Genomic DNA, 15084 nt, shown 5'->3' with positions numbered 1-15084 from the left:
CTGGAAGCTTCTCTGTTGCCTCCATTCAGATGAATGTTTGACTCGGCACGGCGTGGGGTGCGCGACACGGCGCAACCTGCGGCGTAGGCACGGCGTAGGCACGGCGTAGGCACGGCGTAGGCACGGCGTAGGCACGGCGTCGATTTGTTGCAGAACCATAATTCAGCCTTATGTGTGTGGCAAAAGAAAGATGGCTGACTCAGTCTGCAGTGCGTTCGCAGGGATTAGTAGGAGAGAAGGAGAGGAATAGAGAGGAAAGTAAACCAAGACACTAGAATAACTCCTCACCACTCAGAGCAAGTCCATCCATCCATTTTCTATACCCGTATTATCCTTTGAATGGGTCACAAGGGTCTGTTGGAGCTTATCCCAGCTCATTACAGGAGAGAGACAGGGATACACCCTGGAGAGTTTGCCAGTTTATCGCAGGACCACACAGACAGGTATCAGTCAGTCAGCTCATATTATCCAGTTAATGTTTCTAACCTAATGTTCCATAATAGATAAATAAGTGGCCCACACTTGAATCATAAACATATAACGTTATGTAGATTCCACAAAGGGCTTTACAATGTGTTTCTCCTTTGCTCATGAACAGACCGTGGTGTAGCAGGTAGAATATTCTCCAACTATGGGATCAGCATCATGATTCCTCTTTTGCATGTCTTTAGATTATTGTCTCCTCCTCAGAGCAAGTTACAAAACATCTTTTCTTCCACAAAAAGACTGAGGATCATGATCATGTGACCTTAAAGGGGTCACAACTGTCAGAGGGAACAAAGAAAGCAACATCCAAACTAGAAACATGAAGAAAGTAATGCTGCCGTTATATTGTTCAATGGCTGTCTTTTGTCCGTTTTATTGCATCAAAGCCTCTTTCAAATCCTCAGACACAATGTTTCTGGGAATGTTCCTCTTTTTAAAGCCATTTCGTTGTAGTCAGTGCTGACCAATCACATGGTGTCAGAAGGACAAAGGGCCGGCTCTTCAGGTAGATGCACGAGTATTAAAAGAGTGAGCAGACTGTAAAGACAACACTTCTTTATTGAAGGCAGAGACGAACATTTTACATTCAGCCTCAGAAGACAAAGGTGCAACCCAACCCTCCACTGTACAGGTAGACCACACTCTCACTGCAGCCTTTCTTTTTAATGTTCATGTAGGTTTATTTCTAGTGACTATTTTACAGTGGGAAAACATAGAGGGCCCGATTTACTAAAGGTTTGCGTGTGTAAAAACGTGTGCAAACTTGACAGCACCCGCAAACCAAAGTGCCAGCTGATCTAGAAGATCCAGAAATCGCTAAATACTGGGAGGGAAAGATGCAAATTGGTCCATTTACCACGCGCAATGAGATTTACCAAGCCTGAAAGTTATTGCATGGATTGTGATTGCGTCTGTATTTAATACGTTCGACAGGAAGGTGCTAATCTCCACATGCAAAAGGAGAAATATTTTATTTGAATGTTAAATCGAGTATTATTCAGCAAAAGGTTGCCACAGGAGGCACGTTCATTTTTTTATTTGTGATAATAAATAAATCACGTGTTTTCATGGAGAAAAAAGTGTTTCTCATTGTGCGCCTATACTTGTTCTGCAGTCATACCCCGGTGTTGTGCAGTATTCAGCACCCCTGCCGTGAAAAGAACCCCTTCGTCTGACAAAAATGATATTCTCATTCAGTGTTGTGTTCATGTTCTGTTGTCCATGTTCTGTTTAGCGTCCAGTTTTGTGTTAATGATTCATGTTTAAATGCGCTCATGGATTCGGGTAAAAAAAAAAATCGGGTGAATGGTTATTGATGTCATTAATTAATAGCCTGCTTACTGTGTTGTCTTCCATAATATTTGTAAATATATATAATATAAACTCCTAAGTATGTGTTTGTGTGAGTGTGTATGAGGGGGTGCTTTTCACGGCAGGGCTGCTGAATACGGCACAACAATTTGCCTCTTCCACTAATATCTCTATAACTCCAACTCGTCAAATTTCATTTTGCGCTTGCAACTATATCCTGCTTTCCATCCACTCTCCATGGCGCAAAGTTTGCGCCGCAAACCGTAAGACACGCAACACCTCATTTAAATACTGCTGTTTGCACCTGTTATCAATTGCGCACGCAATCTTAGTTGATCACCGCGCAAACTTTTTCAGTGCACACGCAATTTAGTACTCTTTATTTAGGATCTTAGTAAATCGGGCCCAGAATGTTTTATTCACCTTTTATGGGTGCAAATAGTTGGACCTATAAAATATACATTTTTTATCTGCAAACCCCGTGAATTATAAGAGTCTAAAATGTAAACATAGAGAAAATAATAATTTGATGATATTTCACATTTTCTCTGTAATATCGACTCACCTTTTCTGATTTATATTGAACACTTGTCCAATTTACAATGAACCTTCCTGATCAGCATCCATCTCAACCCTTTTGCGTCAGCCAGTTCTAAGGATGATGGAGTGGGTACAAATATCTCCATCAGTCCAGGATTGTGTGTCTAAACCAGCTGTACTTGTTTCCAGCTCTCAGGACCAGAGCCTGTCTTCTCCAGACTACAAGATGAGAACTGCAGTATGTGCCATCCTTCTCCTGATGCTTCTGTGTCAAGGTGTGTGGGATCCAGCCAAACATTTCTACATGTCTCATAAGAGATAATTCTCTGCTTTTTTAGTACGGTAGCTGTAATTGTCATAACATCCCCTGACACAGTAGGTCTCACCACTCCAACTTGTTACAGCAGTGATTATAGCACAGTTTCTCTGATTATTGTGGCTTTTGCTGCCACTGTATGAAAAGGAAAAAAATAATGCAAATGCTTTTTTTTCTGTATTGTGTCCCAGGAGAAGCTCTGAGATGCAAAAGAATATTCGCAGATGGGAGAATGACACAAACCTGTGTAGGAAGAGATGATGTGTGTGCTGCGATCGTGTTCAGAAGTAAGTCCTCTAAGAAAGTCTTCGATGGAGCTTGAATGTTTCCACTGGGGAAACTAATTTATGATAAATCATTTATCTTAAGCAAGTTTTGATAAAGGTTCACATACATTTCCTGATATAACTTCCTGCTTATTTCACTGTATGAGTGAATAATTCTTCTAGTTTCCTTTTAATCGAGTATTTTCACAGTCAGAGTATACTTGAACACCATTATTTTTATTTGTTTATTTTTCATTTTAGTGCACTCATTTCGTGGATGCATGAGCCGGTCTCGGTGCCTAAGCTTTCAAAGACCTTACAAAACAAAATGCTGCAGCACCGACCTTTGCAACTGAGCCTCTTCATCACCGGCTGGACCACATCATCTCTGATCTCTGGAAGCTTCTCTGTTGGATCCACTCTGTTGCATTCAGATGAAAGTGTGTTGGACTTGGTTGAATAAAATCAAATAAAATAAAAGAGATGTATTTGCGCCCTGTTTTAAGTTAGCTTTATACTTATGAACATCAGTACTTCAAAACCATGAAATAATAGTACTGTTAGATGGCAGTAAACAATATCGACAATTTAAAGCAGCAACTGTGACGTGTCACAGACCTGCTGGTGGGAGTATTTTATTTTATTCATTTTTTTGATGCCATTTATCACAGGTTTAATAATGGTTTACTGATTGGGAAACATGCAAATGTGATCCATTCTTCAGTCGAAGGCACACAGAGATGGAGGTGGATGGATTTGAAATTCAAATTCTAAATTGATAACATGATAACAGTATAAAGTAACTGACTTCCTTAAACACACTTAAACCAGGAATGCAAGAGACGAATAATACTTGTGCATCTACCTGAAGAACCGGCCCTTTCTCCTTGACACATTGTGTCTGAGGATTTGACAGAAGCTTTGATGCAATAAAACGGACAAAAGACTTGAACAATATAACGGCAACATTACTTTTTTCATATTTCTGGTTACGATGTTGCTTTCTTTCTTCACTCTGACAGTTGTGACCCCTTTAAGGTCACATGATCATGATCCTCAGTCTTGTTGTGGAAGAAAAGATGTTTTGTAACTTGCTCTGAGGAGGAGACAATAATCTAAAGACATTCAAAAGAGGAATAATGATGCTGATCCCATACTTGGAGAATATTCTACCTGCTACACCACGGTCAGTTCCTGAGCAAAGGAGAAACACATTGTAAAGCCCTTTGTGGAATCTACATAACGTTATATATTTATGATTCAAGTGTGGGCCACTTATTTATCTATTATGGAACATTAGGTTAGAAACATTAACTGGATAATATGAGCTGACTGACTGATACCTGTCTGTGTGGTCCTGCGATAAGCTGGCGAACTCTCTAGGGTGTATCCCTGCCTCTCTCCTGTAATGAGCTGGGATAAGCTCCAACAGACCCTTGTGACCCATTCAAAGGATAATACGGGTATAGAAAATGGATGGATGCATGAATGATGCCAAGAAAGCTGAAGCTGAAGGGATTTCTGGTGGTCATTCTGTCCATTTTCAATATATGTTACATTTACATCTGGGACCTGCTTTTTCAGCTTTCCAAAGACCAGTATCAGAATAAGATCTGAAAGTAAAGTACCCTTCACCAGTCCTGATAATTTAATGTTTTGAAGTACTGATGTTCAGAGATTTCAAGCTTACTGATTAAAAGTGTGAATGAATCCATCCATCCATCCATCCATGCTTATTTGAATTCATGATGACAAGGTGGACAAATTAATGTTCTCTTTTCTTTTATTCAAAAAAAGTCAAACATATTTTCATCTGAATGCAACAGAGTGGAGCCAACAGAGAAGCTTCCAGAGATCAGAGATGATGCGGTCCAGCCGGTGATGAAGAGGCTCAGTTGCAGCGGTCAGTTCTGCAGCATCTTGCAGATATACCAGGCGATGCCATATATCCCCGACACACCAACCTGGGCATGCATTGACGAAGTGTGCTTGCTATAATGAAAAAAAAGGGTAATAAATTATACTTTAAATGTGAACATGCTCGAATAAAAGGAAACTGCCAGCGTGGCATTATTCATTCATTCATTCAGTGAAATCAGCAGTAGGTTATATCAGGAAAGTTATCTCAACCTTCATCAAAACTGAAGGGATAAATGTCAACAGTCTGGGTTTTTATGTCCTAATCTTCCCTCCTTTGGAAGGACTGAAGGATTGTATTAATCCTTCAGTCCTTAAATAATAAATAAAATCTCTTTCTTAGGTTCTCCAACATTTATCTCAATATTCAAGTTCAGCAGTGAAGTTCACAAGTTCTGAAGTTTCCTTCTCCACTCTAAAATAAACTGCAAAATAGGAAATAGGTTGAATTAGACTGAATTCATTGTACCAAATGTGAACTACATAATCTCTTCTCTTCAGCTCAACATAGAAAATAATTTAAATGTAAAAAAAAAAAAGTTCCAGTAAAAAGTCAAACTTTGGAGGATAAATACTCAACTCAACTTAGATGGCACACTAACTTCACATGAGATTAAAGACAGAAAAATGTTCCTTCCACTTCCACTAAACTCTCTTTCAGAAGAGATCTCCGCAATTATAAATTGACTGTCCTGACAGCTCTGTAATGCTTTAGATAGTTGATTAATCATTAATTAATTTTCCCAGTGGAACCATCAAACCTCCATCGAGTACTTACATCCGAATGAGACGGCACCACATACATCAGAACTGTCCCAACAGGTTTCTGTGAAGGTTGGCGTGCACATTCTGCTCCCAGCTGCAATGCAGTGGTTGCATCTCAGAGCTTCTCCTGGGACACAGTAAGGAAAACTTTTTACAGTGGCAGCAAAAACCACAGTAATCAGAGAAACTGTGCTGTAATCACTGCTGTAACAAGTTGGAGTGGTGAGACCTACTGTGTCAGGGGATGTTATGACAATTACTTTCTGACAGTAATTACTTACGTGTAAGATCAGTGTGACCAGCTACCGTACTAAAAAAGCAGAGAATTATCTCTTATGATCACACAAGTGTTGAGACATGTAGAAATGTTTGGCTGGATCACACACACCTTGACACAGAAGCATCAGGAGAAGGATGGCACATACTGCAGTTCTCATCTTGTAGTCTGGAGAAGACAGGCTCTGGTCCTGAGAGCTGGAAACAAGTACAGCTGGTTTAGACACACAATCCTGGACTGATGGAGATATTTGTACCCACTCCATCATCCTTACAACTGGCTGATGCAAAAGGGTTGAGATGGATGCTGATCAAGAATTATAAATTGTCAGGGTTCAAACTTATAGATTGGTGTCTGAATGGCTTCAAACATCAGTTGAACACTTCTGCATGAAGATTCAGAGTCAGTAAGGTTCTGAAAATTATGAAATTAAATTGTGATATCTTTTGAAAAAAGATGTCCAGTTCCATCTTATAAAGTTAATGTAAATTGGACAAGTGTTCGATATAAATCAGAAAACGTGAGTCCATATTGCAGAGAAAATGGTCAATATCATCAAACTCTAATCTCTTGTTGTATTATTTTATCTCTGTTTTGTATTTTGAACAATTTCAATTTAATATATTTTAGTTTTATTTATAAAAACGCCAAGTCAAAAAAAAGCCCAAGTACAGCTTGTTTAGACACACAATCCTGGACTGATGGAGATATTTGTACCCACTCCATCATCCTTAGAACTGGCTGATGCAATAGTGTTGAGATGGATGCTGATCAAAAAGTCAGTAATGTTCTGTAAATGATGCAATAAAATTGTGATATATTTGGAAAAAAGTTATGTCTAGTTCTATCTTAAAGTTAATAAATCAGAAAATGTGAGTCCATATTCCATATGTCAATGTCAAACTCTTACCTATTGTTATATTATTTATCTGTTTTGAATTTAAACTTCTTCAATCCAGCTTTATTTATCCAACTCTAAATCACAAGAAATGCCTCCTCAAGTCACTTCAACAATACAGTTCATTTCGTTTTAAATTAGTCCAATTTAACATTTTACTGACCAACAAGGCCAATAAAATAACCTTCATAATAATTATTGTCTCGTTTTAGAAACCAACAGACTGTAGCATCAAAACTTTCCCTCGATACCAACCTCATCCTGAGCAGGAGACTGTAGAGAGAAAAACTCAGGAAGGACGGTCAGACGCCCCAACCAGTTGGGGGTTTGTACATTTAGATAAAATGTATATTTTATAGGTCCAACTATTTGCATCCATAAAAGGGGAATAAAACATTCCATGTTTTCCCACTGTAAAATAGTCACTAGAAATAAACCTACATGAACATTAAAAAGAAAGGCTGCAGTGAGAGTGTGGTCTACCTGTACAGTGGAGGGTTGGGTTGCACCTTTGTCTTCTGGGGATGAATGTAAAATGTTCGTCTCTGCCTTCAATAAAGAAGTGTTGTCTTTACAGTCTGCTCACTCTTTTAATACTCGTGCATCAAGAGCCGTCCCTTTGTCCTTCCGACACAACGTGATTGGTCAGCACTGACTACAACAAAATGGCTTTAAAAAGAGGAACATTCCCAGAAACATTGTGTCTGAGGATTTGACAGAGGCTTTGATGTAGCAATAAAACGGACAAAACACAGCTATTGAACAATATAACGGCAACACTACTTTCTTCATGTTTCTGGTTACGATGTTGCTTTCTTTCTTCACTCTGACAGTTGTGACCCCTTTAAGGTCACATGATCATGATCCTCAGTCTTGTTGCGGAAGAAAAGATGTATTGTAATTTGCTCTGAGAAGGAGACAATAATCTAAAGACATTCAAAAGAGGAATAATGAGCCTGATCCTAAAGTTGGAGAATATTCTAGCTGCTGCACCACGGTCAGTTCATGAGCAAAGGAGAAGCACATTATGAAGCCCTTTGAGGAATCTACCTAACATCATATTATTATGATTCAAGTGTGGGCCACTTATGTATCAATTGTGAAACAGTAGGTTAGAAACATGAACTGGATAATATAAGCTGACTGAGAGAGCATAGTTGTAAAGCTGAAGGGATTTCTGGTGATCATTCTGTCCATTTTCAACACATGTTACATTTAACTATGTCAGCAGGAAAAAGCTTTACGTCTGGGACCTGCTTGCTCAGCTTTCCAAACACCACTTAATACCCAGAATAAGATCTGGTGAGGAAACATGGAGGATGTAAAACATGAGCAAAATATAGTACAAGGCAAGGCAAGGCAAGTTTATTTATATAGCACAATTCAACACAAGGTGATTCAAAGTGCTTTACATCGACATTAAAAGCGGCAAGACATTATTAGACAGTAAATAGCAAATAAATGAAATAAAATTATGAGAAAAGAAGGTAAAATAATAAAAGCATAGGTTGCTAATTTAAGAGTACGCTTAAATAACGAATAAATGAAATAAAATGATAAGAAGAAAAGTAAAATTAAAGCTGCAAGCAGCGACGAACGGGCCCTCGCACTCATGGCCACCGCCCCCCATAAGGATATCAGAAATGACACCACCCACGACTTCCTATGTCAAACCATTCAAAAGTTATAGCAGAAAATAGGGACAACCGATCAGAAGAAGGGGCGGGGCTAATTTTCACCAATTATGGTCAAAGACTCAATACCGAGTCCGATGACGCCACCCATGACTCTGTATGTCAAACCATTCCAAAGTTATGGCAGATAAAAGTATTCTAGGGGGCGCTGTTGAGCCGTTAGGCCACGCCCATTAATGCAAACCATGAAATATCAAATTTATCACCAGGCCTGGCTTGCGTGCAAAATTTGGTGACTTTTGGGGAACTATCAAATATGGACCAATCAGATGAAGGTAGGGCGTGCTTTTTGGAGTCTAGCGTCGCCACGGTAACACTTTTGAAAGAGAAAAGAAATGCGCGTAGTCGCAGGATCGAGACGCATATTTTGATGTATAACACCTGGGTGCACGTTACGGTTCGGGCTGAATTAACTGCCGAAGGAATGGCATAAATTTCGCCAAAATTACACGATTCATTCAAAATGTTCAAAATGGCCGACTTCCTGTTCGGTTTCGGCCATGGCGCCAAGAGACTTTTCTTTAAGTTGCGATATGATACAGGTGTGTACCGATTTTCATTCATGTACGTCAAACTGTATTGTGGGGCTTGAGGCACAAAGTTTTCTAGGGGGCGCTGTTGAGCCATTTTGCCACGCCCATTAATGCAAACCATTAAATATCAAATTTTTCGCGAGGCCTGGCTTGCGTGCAAAATTTGGTGACTTTTTGGGCACGTCTAGGGGGGGAAAAAGGCCCTCCTTTCGTCAGAAGATTAAAGAAAGAAAGAATAATTCCTACAGACACAATAGGGCCTTCGCACCATTGCTTGGGCCCTAAAAATGTCATACATTCTGGATTCATTACAAATCAACTGAAATATTGCAAGCCTTTTCTTATTTTAATATTGCTGATCATGGCTTACAGCTTAAGAAAACTCAAATATCCTATCTCAAAAAATTAGAATATTCTGGGAATCTTAATCTTAAACTGTAAACCATAATAAGCAATATTAAAATAATAAAAGGCTTGCAATATTTCAGTTGATTTGTAATGAATCCAGAATGTATGACATTTTTGTTTTTTTAATTGCATTACAGAAAATAAAGAACTTTATCACAATATTCAGATTTTCTGAGACAGTCCTGTAGTTGGAACCTTATTACTGCAGTGCCCAAATCAGCACAAATGTGTATTCTAATGAGGAAGACATACACAGGATCACTCTTTTATGCACTTTAATGCAACCAACATTACAACATAACTTAAGAAGTCGTCCTTCAAACCACCGAGTGCAAACAAAGTTTGTTTAAATTATATCAATAAATAAAATAAGACAATGGCCCTCATCACAATATCAGACAATGAATGAGATTTCAACTGAAAATAACTGAACATTACACATGAAATGTAATTTGTAACTATGTGAACTACAGCTTTACAGTAGATTTTTTTTCATCCTACTCAACGTGCTTATTAAAGAAATGGTTATACCTCATTAGGAGGAGTCTCTCAAACCGTTTGTCGGACAACCTGTTCCTCCTCAGAGTCAGTACCAGGCTGCCTAGGCTAAAGAGCCTCTCAACCGGTGCACTAGAGGGTGTCGCTGTATTGTACTTCAGTGATAAAGTCTTTATTGTGGGGAAACGGTGCAGGATATCCATCTCTGACCCCGACTGCAAATAGTCAATGACTTCAGTTTCGTAGTTGTAGGGGGCCAGATCCTCCTCATCAAAGTCAAAAAAGTCATTCTTGCGTGTGCTGGAGGTGGGTGTCTGAGGTGTACGTACGTTGTTGGGGGAACCACGGCATTCAGTGATCAGCAATGTCTTTAAGCCATCTCTCCTCTCTTCTTCTTACAGCCACCGCATTTTAAACCTTGGTAGTGTGACAGCAGCTCGGAGAGCATCTTTGCTGTCCAGCACCAGCTCAAATCGCTTCTTGATGGCCTGCAAATTTGATATGGAAAGATTTAATGAGCATGGCTGTGTACAGTATAATTTGCAGTGCACAATATAAGATTAATCTACTTATCTGTTGTTGCCATGTGAGTAAATGAGGGATTGTGATATATCTGTGGATTCACTTCAAAAAAATATTTAAGAATAATAATGAATTGACATTTTATGGTGCTTCATGTAGTGTACATTCATTTATTAGATTTTTTTATATGTATGTGATGTCTTATGAGGTGTACTGTCCACATGAATGGACTTTTTATTCATTCTATTGTCTTTATAATATACTTCTTGTTGTTATGTGATTTTTGTCTGCCTGCCTAAGGTCAAAAGAAATTGATCAGCAATTAACTCTGATGCAATTACTTTTAATTTGTGCTGTCCCTGTAAAAAATAAACAAAATAAAATAAATACATAAAATTCATAAAATAATGCTTTTGACTTTCAAATTCAAGATTAGAAAACATCGTACCTGTACTATGGCATTAGGCAGACCTGCTGTCATCTGGGAGAGCCCATCTTGCAGTGCCAGTGTCCTTGACATCAGAATCTCCAGCGTTGGCATGAGACTGCCATAATAGCAGTTATCTTCGCCTTGTAAAATGTCCAAAGCCACTGTGAGCAGTTTCATGACTGTGCAGTATTCCTTAAGGAACTGATATTCCCCTTCAGTGAAGGCTTTCATTTCTAGTCGACTGCATAGAGAGTGTTCAACTCTGAGATGGGAATGTCAATGATGCAGGACAAGGCATCATGGAAGGAGTTCCATCTTGTTGTTGTTGGTACTACGAGTTTTCTTTTGCACATACTCTCAACAAGTTCAGATGCCACAGTAGAACGGCTGGTTTTATTCCAGAGGGCAGAACACTTCCCGGTTGAACTTCTGTAAACAGATTTGGACTCGCAGTTTGCTGTGAGCCATTTATCAGCATCATTACTCGAAATCAAATTAAGTGTGTGCGATGCACATCTCAGGTGGGGGGGCAGAGAAAAGTGTCCCTCTGAATCGGTACCGCTAGAGAGCACACCATCAACATCTGTGAACCTCACATCTTCATCCTCAATCTCCTCGTCTGAATCTGGCGCCGTCTCATACATTTTGAAAGCTTTAATAAAATTTGACCCGTTGTCAGTTACAGTAGCAGTCACCTTGTGAGACAATCCATACGCCGAGTGAACCTGTTCAATTTCACTGGCTACAACATCATACGTGTGTCGTCCTTTTACTCTTCTGCAGGCAATTGCAGCTTTCTCATGCTGGATATTGCTTGGGTTAATCCAGTGGGCAGTCATACCTAAATAGCTTGTATTGTTGAGCCGTGCATTCCTGCAGCTCTCAGTAGTGAGGACTTTATGTGCTTCTTCAACAGTAAAATCACGAGAATTAGAGAAGAAATCAACCAGCCGGTTGTGGGCGTTTCTTCAGCTTTAGCGACTTCCCTAGGCTCTGATTTGACTCTAGACTGTTTTGATCCTCTACTGAAGCAATAGAGGCCAGTGACCTGGGTTCTACCTCTGATGTTGATGTTGATTTTCTTGTTAGTAACACTGCTGATCTGTTGCACTCAGCTTTAGATGAAGTTGCTCCTTTGAAAAGGAGGGTTTCTAGCCACAGGAGCTTAACTCCCTGGTACAATTCAGATATTCGCATGTTGAAACAAAGCGTGCGTAAAATGGAAAGGAAGTGGCACTCTTGTAAGTCTGTAGACTTCTATCGTGAATGGAAAGATATTCTAATAGTATATAAAAAAGCCATTCGCAAAGCAAGAACAGCTTATTATTCAACGTTGATAGAGGATAACAAAAGTAACCCACGTTTTCTGTTCAGCACTGTAGCCAGGCTGACAAAGAGTCACAACTCTGCTGAGCCGTGCATTCCTGCAGCTCTCAGTAGTGAAGAGTTTATGAGCTTCTTTAACAGTAAAATCACGAGAATTAGAGAAGAAATCAACCAGCCGGTTGTGGGCGTTTCTTCAGCTTTAGCGACTTCCCTAGGCTCTGACTTGACTCTAGACTGTTTTGATCCTATAGACCTCCCTGAGCTGACCTCACTCGTTAATAGAGCTAAGTCAACCACATGTATGTTAGACCCCATCCCGACTCGACTATTCAAACATTTTTTTTCTCTTATTGGTGTGACAATACTGGACCAAATCAACCTATCCCTAAGCTTAGGATATGTACCACAGGTTTTCAAAGTCACAGTAATTAAACCTTTACTTAAAAAACCTTCTCTTGACCCAGACACCTTAGCTAATTATAGGCCAATTTCTAACCTTCCATTTGTATCTAAAATTCTGGAAAAGGTAGTTTCAAGCCAGTTATGTGACTATTTGTATAGAAATGATCTGTTTGAAGTCTTTCAGTCAGGGTTCAGAATGCATCATAGCACAGAGACAGCACTGGTTCGAGTCACGAATGACCTTCTTATGGCCTCAGATAAGGGATTAGTGTCCATATTGGTTCTACTGGACCTCAGTGCTGCTTTTGACACTGTTGATCATGGCATTTTACTGCACAGGTTAGAGCACGTTGTTGGGATTAAAGGGACAGCTCTACGTTGGTTTAAATCATATCTATCTGACAGGTTCCAGTTTGTTCATGTACATGAGTTTTCTTCAGAACAGTCAAGGGTCTGTTATGGTGTTCCGCAGGGTTCAGTGCTAGGGCCAATCTTGTTCAGTTTATACATGCAGCCGTTGGGAAGTATAATCCAGAATCACGGCATACACTTTCATTAGATTTGGAGGACGGGCGATCTGCTATCAGGCACCATTACTATGGAACCAACTTCCAATCTGGGTTAAGGAGGCTGACACCACCTCCACCTTTAAAACTAAACTTAAAACATTTCTGTTTAGTAAAGCCTATAGTTAGTGTTTAGTAAACCTCTAGCTGGTGTTGGTAAATCTCTGGGTAGTGTAAACTCTAGTGTGTTAGAGTCGCTCCTGTAGTTTCTTGTGCTGGCCCCCCCTTCTCCTCCCTTTTTTCTCTTTTGTCCATGTTGCAGCATCCTCTGCCATGAGAGGGGCAGGGTAATGGCCCGGGCAGGCGGGGGAGAGGTTTGTCCGTCAAGACTCCTCTCCCTGGCCCTGCCCCTTCTCAACCTTTCCCCGACCCTGCACCCCAACCTGGGACTTGATGATTAGGCCGGAGCTTCGGGAGCTGCATGCTGGCCTGCGGTCCCCACCCCTGGTCATCCCGTTGCTGCTTCCACTGTCCTGCTGTGCTGTTGCCGTCCCTGACCCACCAGTCTGGCCTTCGGCAGGAGGGTCCCCCCTTATGAGCCTGGTCCTGCTCAAGGTTTCTTCCCTCCTAAAGGGGAGTTTTTCCTTGCCACTGTTTGGCTTAAGTTTTTTCTCCCACTAGGGGAGTTTTTACCTGCCATTGTTTATGTAATAACTGCTCGGGGGTCATGTTCTGGGTATGGGTCTCTGGAAAGCGTCTAGAGACAACTTTTGTTGTATTAGACGCTATATAAATAAAATTGAATTGAATTATTGTGGCTAGTCCAGATGTCAGCGGTAGTTGACACATACTCTAAACTCTCAAAAGTTTTCTTAAGTTCAGTTTCCATCTTGACATAGCACTTATCCAGGTAGCTTGCAAAAGTTTTCCTGTCTGATGACAGCGGCCTCCTCACCTATATCCTGCTCAGATGTTACGGAAAATCGGCGATTCCACTGTCGAAATAGGCAACATTTCTTCCACGACGTATGCTGCTACAAGCCTCTGTATCTCGACTTGTCGATACATGTTGAAAATCAAGTCTCATCTGCTTGGATGATGTCGGCTTGTTTTCCTCAGCGTCACTCGGGGTCCGTCCTTTAGCCACTAGCTTGGTGTTAGCATGTTGGTGGTGTAGGTGCTTCGACAGATTTGAGGTGCTGTTTGTGGCAGTGGATAGTTGCCTCTGGCCAGGGCAGAGTTTACACTTTACTGTTACATTCTTTCCCTTTAGCTCAACAAATTAGAAATAGTGCGCATATCTCCACCCGTCAAAAGATGTCCTGAGCAGCTCTGCCATATTCGCTTCTTCTCCACCTTCATGAACTCGTGCTTAAGTAACTAGGTCAGGTAAAATCACGTTAAGTCAGACAAGTGTTGCGCAACGCGTGAAGACGCATGAAAGGCAAGTTTGATTTTCTTATCTCCTGTTCTACATGTAGCGGAAAAGCTTAAACTAAAGTAACGTAATTTTTTTTGTCTTCAACTATGTGATTACCCAAATTACAACTGTAACGCATTACAGGCGAATGTTATGTTATTTTGTACCGCGTTACACCCAACACTGGTAGCAACACATTTCCGGTTTGAAGCAGTCGTGAACTTTCAGCGCTCTTTTGTGCGCATGTGGTTTTTTGCACAATAGTTGTCCTTATCTTTGATTCACTGTGACCGGGAAAAAGTCGGATAAACCATTCAGGAAAAGATTGTGAATTAGCAGTCACAGGGGGGGGGGGGGACTGCACCGCGACGAAATGGAGTGACGGAGAAGTCCAAAGGGCATTTTGTCACCTTTATTATAAGTAAGCATTCCCCAAAGCCACGTACAAGTTAAAATCTTTATTGACCAAAGCTGATCATAATCTTTTATGCAGAGGACAATTCTGCCAGCCTTGAGACATCTAAGCATTTCCTGCAGAAGTCTAGGAGGAAGCTTGGAAGACCTTTTTC

General features: G+C 40.4%; 2 long non-coding RNA genes across 3 annotated transcripts; one reads left to right on the top strand and one right to left on the bottom strand.

The window, feature by feature from the left end:
* The first annotated feature begins 1051 nt into the window (after positions 1-1051).
* On the top strand, positions 1052-3364 carry LOC133462796 (uncharacterized). Of its 2 annotated transcripts, XR_009784284.1 has the most exons (4): positions 1052-1117; positions 2527-2612; positions 2845-2940; positions 3181-3364. It is a non-coding gene; the product is annotated as an uncharacterized LOC133462796 (long non-coding RNA). The 2 variants fall into 2 exon arrangements; XR_009784283.1 differs by lacking the exon at positions 1052-1117 and having other exon boundaries at positions 2501-2612.
* A 1361-nt stretch (positions 3365-4725) lies between these two features.
* LOC133462787 (uncharacterized) lies at positions 4726-7397 on the bottom strand. Its single transcript, XR_009784281.1, has 4 exons — positions 7260-7397; positions 5990-6075; positions 5615-5728; positions 4726-4911 (listed from the first exon to the last, which is right to left on the bottom strand). It is a non-coding gene; the product is annotated as an uncharacterized LOC133462787 (long non-coding RNA).
* Positions 7398-15084: the final 7687 nt, after the last annotated feature.

Source organism: Cololabis saira, chromosome 16, assembly GCF_033807715.1.
Source record: "Cololabis saira isolate AMF1-May2022 chromosome 16, fColSai1.1, whole genome shotgun sequence".
Classification (NCBI taxonomy): domain Eukaryota; kingdom Metazoa; phylum Chordata; class Actinopteri; order Beloniformes; family Belonidae; genus Cololabis; species Cololabis saira.
This window is presented reverse-complemented; position numbering and strand designations above follow the sequence as displayed.